The sequence below is a fragment of the Lactuca sativa genome, chromosome 3 (assembly GCF_002870075.4).
Source record: "Lactuca sativa cultivar Salinas chromosome 3, Lsat_Salinas_v11, whole genome shotgun sequence".
Taxonomy (NCBI): Eukaryota; Viridiplantae; Streptophyta; class Magnoliopsida; order Asterales; family Asteraceae; genus Lactuca; species Lactuca sativa.
In genome coordinates, this window is record NC_056625.2 from 143,673,686 (window position 1) to 143,678,707 (window position 5,022).

General features: G+C 34.3%; 1 long non-coding RNA gene across 1 annotated transcript; it reads right to left on the reverse strand.

Annotated features, from left to right (window-relative positions):
* Positions 1 to 343: 343 nt before the first annotated feature.
* On the reverse strand, positions 344 to 1,501 carry LOC128133052 (uncharacterized). Its single transcript, XR_008231245.1, has 2 exons — positions 823 to 1,501; positions 344 to 622 (listed from the first exon to the last, which is right to left on the reverse strand). It is a non-coding gene; the product is annotated as an uncharacterized LOC128133052 (long non-coding RNA).
* Between the last annotated feature and the right edge of the window lie 3,521 nt (positions 1,502 to 5,022).

Consider the following 5,022-nt stretch of genomic DNA (forward strand, 5'->3'; position numbering starts at 1 on the left):
TTATAAATCCGTTTTTATTGAAGATAGAATGTCAGATCTATGTTTTTCTTAGGGGCGGATTTAGGGGGTCACCGGTGGCACCGGCAACCCCTAACTTTTCCGGCCGCAGTGGAAAAATTTTCGAAAATTTTAAAACTTTTTATTTTTTCTGCTATCGTGCAACCCCTAACTTTCTGGTGCACCCCTGCTATGAAATCCTGCGTCCGCCCCATGCTTCATTTTCTCTTTGTGAAAATATATTTCCTGATGCATGGCACATTCAAGGATTTCATGAATATGAAACGTTTACCGCTAATGAAATATATCATCTCATGAAGAATGGTTTGATCACTAAGGATGTATGTGTACAAGACATGTTCAGAAAGTGGAATTCTATAGAGAGTGATACACTTTTGGTACATGAATTGGATGTAATTCATTTGATAGTTAAAGATAAAGAAGAACAACAAATGAAAATGCAACAGAAACAAGAAGTTGTTAAAGATGCCCCAACTTCAGATGAAGATCCCAAGTAAAAATGGTTGAAAATCCCTAGAAACAGAGAAAGAGAAAGATGTTGCTGATAAATCTTGTTCTCTAAATATTGTTGAAGATCCATGCACCAAAGTTCATGATGTTATACCTGAAAAGAAAGAAGATATTGTTAAAGTTCTTCTTATTGGTGATACAACAAAGAGAAAGCCTCCATATATTTCATTTGAAAATCATGGGTATCTAGAAGAAGTGAGAATCACTTCAGAAAGCCATATATGTCTTCATGGACTGGAAACTCATATTTTAAACCAAGATACAAGAAGTTCAAGAAAAAGAAGAAGGGTAAACCTAAGCAAATATGGGTTCCAAAGAATAGATCCCCTGAACATGAAGCCAAGAAAAACACAGAACTTAGAAAAGGTATCATGAAAAATTTCATGAAAGAAGATATCTGAAAAAGAAAAGTACTCAACAAACTCAGTTCTGGTTGAATGATATGATAAAGTTTCTTAACTCATTTTCCAGAAGTTCAAAGACTCCAGTGGTTCATATAATCTTTGAAGATAACATTGTCTGGAGTAATCATTTTGGTGAGAAGATGTTTTCAAAAGATCAAAAGTTGTTCCAAACCAACTCTCCATCTTTCAAGCAATTTTGGGTTCCCAAAGTGTCTTGCTAAGTGCCAAGAAGATCTGAGAGAGAAAAAGCTTCAAGTTATATTAAAAGCTCTCTCAAAGAAAACGATCATTATTTGAAAATAAAATGAAGAAAGAATATGTGAAAAGTGAAAATGGAAGCATGGCATGGAACCAAGATTCTCTTGAATGTTTTCATAACCGATGTATTAATTATCAAAGGGGTATTATTGTCCAAGTTGAAGAGCTAGGCCGTAAGTTTGCTCGAAGATAAGTGGATAATCAATTAAAAGTCACCAAGTGTAAAAATGAGAATGGTATTTAATGGCTCATCAAAGACATTGAAAGCATATGTGAGTTATGGATTTTAACCCTATTCTTGGTTATATGGACGTATTGATGGGTGAGAATTAAAGTCTTATTTTATTCAAGGAATTGATTTTGAGGGAAGCCACAACAAGATTATGAATATATGGTTTTCATGAGAATTAAAACAAGAAATAGAAGAGACGTTGGCTTTTAGGAACAAAAGTCAAAGAAATATTAAACAATTCAAAGGGGATATGGAAAAGTAAAGTCAAGAATCATGTAGGTTTACCCACCGGCTATTAAGTAAGGTTGGACTTTGTACAAAAAAGTATTCCAAGTTTATTGTAGATATGAGATGTGATGACTGCAAACGATACTATTGCTGACTCTGAGTACTTGCTGGTTAGGTACGAAAAAAAGCATTGTAACGGTAATATGATCTAAGGCAAAGAGAAATCAATTTTAACGTTGACTTAAAGGAACTTCAAAATATTCCGTTAAAAGCCTTATACCCAGCTGTTAATTTTTTCTTTTGGATGATTTCAACACTAAATATCTTGCTATTATCCATTGGTTCTTGGTTTTATATGACAATTACCCAGTGGATTTTAGCTTTACGAAGATTTTGTGTTTCCGCACATTTTATTTGAAGACCTCGTGCAAATGTCGAGGGAGACTGGTGTTTAAAATCATCATATTTTTTTATTTTATTTTCATTCATTGGTCTAAACATTTAGGGGAGAATTGTTAGATATTAAAATATTTGACAGATGAATTTTTATTTTTGAATTAGTAATTTTAGGGTTTTTCAGATTTTAAACCCTAGGACTATAAATACTTTAGGTCGTTTTTTTATTTTTGAGTGAGTCTCCTTTTTGCTTTTAATTTTTGTTTTTCTCATTCAGAAAAAGTGAGAGTTCATCTTTTTCATGTGAGGTTTCTCCATTGTAATCAGATCTGAAGATCATATGAATAAAGAAATATTTCATTGATTCTTTGTTTATTTTGAGATTGATTCATTTACTGTTCCTAACTTCCGCATTGTCATCTCATATTGTGTGAATTTGGGTTCCTACATCTTCAAGTCACCTCGTCGTGGTAAGATTACCACGACGTGGTAGGTATATTTTTGTTCATTTTTTAGCTTTGGTTCAAACTTCCATCTTCCAACTTCTTTAATCCAACTTTCAGCTTCCTTTTTGCTCCAAACATATATTTTAGTCCCTACAACATAAATCATAGCAAATTAAGTATCTTTTGTTCATATAAGGGGCATAAAAGTAATAAAAATATTAATGTATGTTGTATAAATATGTATATAAATATGCACAATTAAAATACTCCATACTAGACTTTTGTTTGCCCCCAAGCAAAACTAAATCTTAGCACCAATATTATATAAGACAATCCTAATCAAACCCAGCCATTATACCAAGACCGCAACGCATGTATTTGTGTTTAAAAATTTTCCTAATGACCCCCCCTGATCCTAAATACTCACAATCCTCATAAACACTCGTCCACTTCTTTTGAACAATGCTCATTTTATGCATCCCTCCGAATCTATCCGCAGAAAGCTTCCTAACCTCAAGGTATTTTTGGTTGAGCAACCCAAACATATATAATCTAGACAATTACAACTTTTTGATACCACTATAGAGCTTATTTGAATTCTTCACTTCTTTGATAATTGATCTTTGATTTATTTGAATATACCACCTTCTTTGTTTGATTTTTGGGTATCTTCAACTTTTGGAATTTCTTCAGAATTTTGATATTTGAATCTTCAAACTTTTACTTTATTAGCTCCAAAATTCTTACAACTTTTTCTTGTAATTCTCTTTTTTTTACATCTATCTCACTCTTTTTTCACTCATATCCTACATGCTTAAGCAGGGGCGCTCAACTTCAACCTTTATTGGTTAAAGTTATTAGTTTTCCTGGATATATTTCAGGTTTAGGCTGCTAAACATATTGCATCCCTCAATCTAAGCGATGTTGTGTTTTTGTACCATGATTTCACTAGAATAAAGGGGCCACAAATGCACCAGAACGTATATAAGCTCAACAAAACATTTGAGTCTTCATAGAATCATCAAACATAATACTAGCATAAAGCCTAATTGCTTTACCAAAATTTTCTAAGTTAAATCCTAGCAAATTTATGCAAAATTTTTAATATTATACCTAAAATTAAGATTCTAAATTCACTAATATAATCAACCCCCTACCCCACACTTGTTTTATGCAATGCCCTCATTGCATAGTATGTAAAACATAAAATTAAAAAGAGGGAGAAAAAGAACAAACTCCCCTGGGATAAAAGATGAAACTCGATTGATGGAAAGGACTTGTAGCTTGCTCGAATGTGTGGACACGGAAGTGGAAAAAAAACATGGCAGCCTCCTTATGCTTTGAAAAACTCCCCTACGTCAAGGGAAAGTGTGAACCATGTCGTGGCAGCCGGGATAGTTCATCATTAATGCCTGAAAACAAAATTCAATGGCATGGGAACAACTCATCCATACCATGAGAATGAATATAACGCTACTCGTAACACGGAGACTACTGGAAGTATGAGATCGGGCTTGAAAACTGACTCAAAAGGCACCACGTCGCGGTAGATATCACCACGACGTGGTAAAGGGAACATAATACTTTTTTTTGGATTTTATACTGTGACAACACGGCGTGGTTGAGATTACCACGTCGTGGTGGTGCCAAAAACTGATATTCTGTTGTCGATTTGAACTGATACGCGAACTAAATGTGACACCAACTCGTGCATAAAGCTATAGGACATGACCCTTCATTCTATGACTCAATTAAACACCCGCAAAAACATTCTCAATTTGTGCTTCTCTCGACGTACTCTAAGCCTTCACTACAACGAACACTCTTTTGCCAAATTTACCCTTACTCGGACTTGATAATATAACCTGCAACTAAGACAAAGAAAAAGGTAATAAAAGTAGGAAACATATTGTAAACAACCAAACATCCACCAAATTGTTCAAAAACCACAAAAAAAACCAAACTAAACACACAAAAGAAAAAGAAAAGGAAAAAAGAAAAGCAAACTCTAATGACGGGTTGCCTCCCGCAAGCGCTTCTTTTTGTGCGAGTCTTGAGCTGGACTCCCAACTTAATAAACTTCCAATAAACTCAATGTCAATCCATCCATTGCATTAAATATATTTTCTTTGGACCAATTTTTAAAATTTGGCTCTTCGCTTCAAAAATTGGCCAAACGAGCTTTAATTCATGTAACCCAAGAATCTTAACAACGGTTGGATACTAATAAAAAATGGATCGTGCTTTAGAACTTTCTCCAAAGTTGGAATCGTCACCCCATGCTTCGAAATACAAACTGGAAATACAGGGGACCATGTCGTGGTAATGGTCAAACCACAGGTTGGTTTCTGCAATTCAGCTTGTCCGTGTTCTTCATCTGACCCTTCTGCTAGCAATCTTTCCAGCTCCTCCAAATCTCTTTCTGGATTAAATTCTTCATCTTGTAAATCTAGCTCTTGTAACTCAGATTGCTCTTGTTTATTAGGCAAGATGTTATCTAACCATCTTTCAAATTTCTTCAAATCATCAT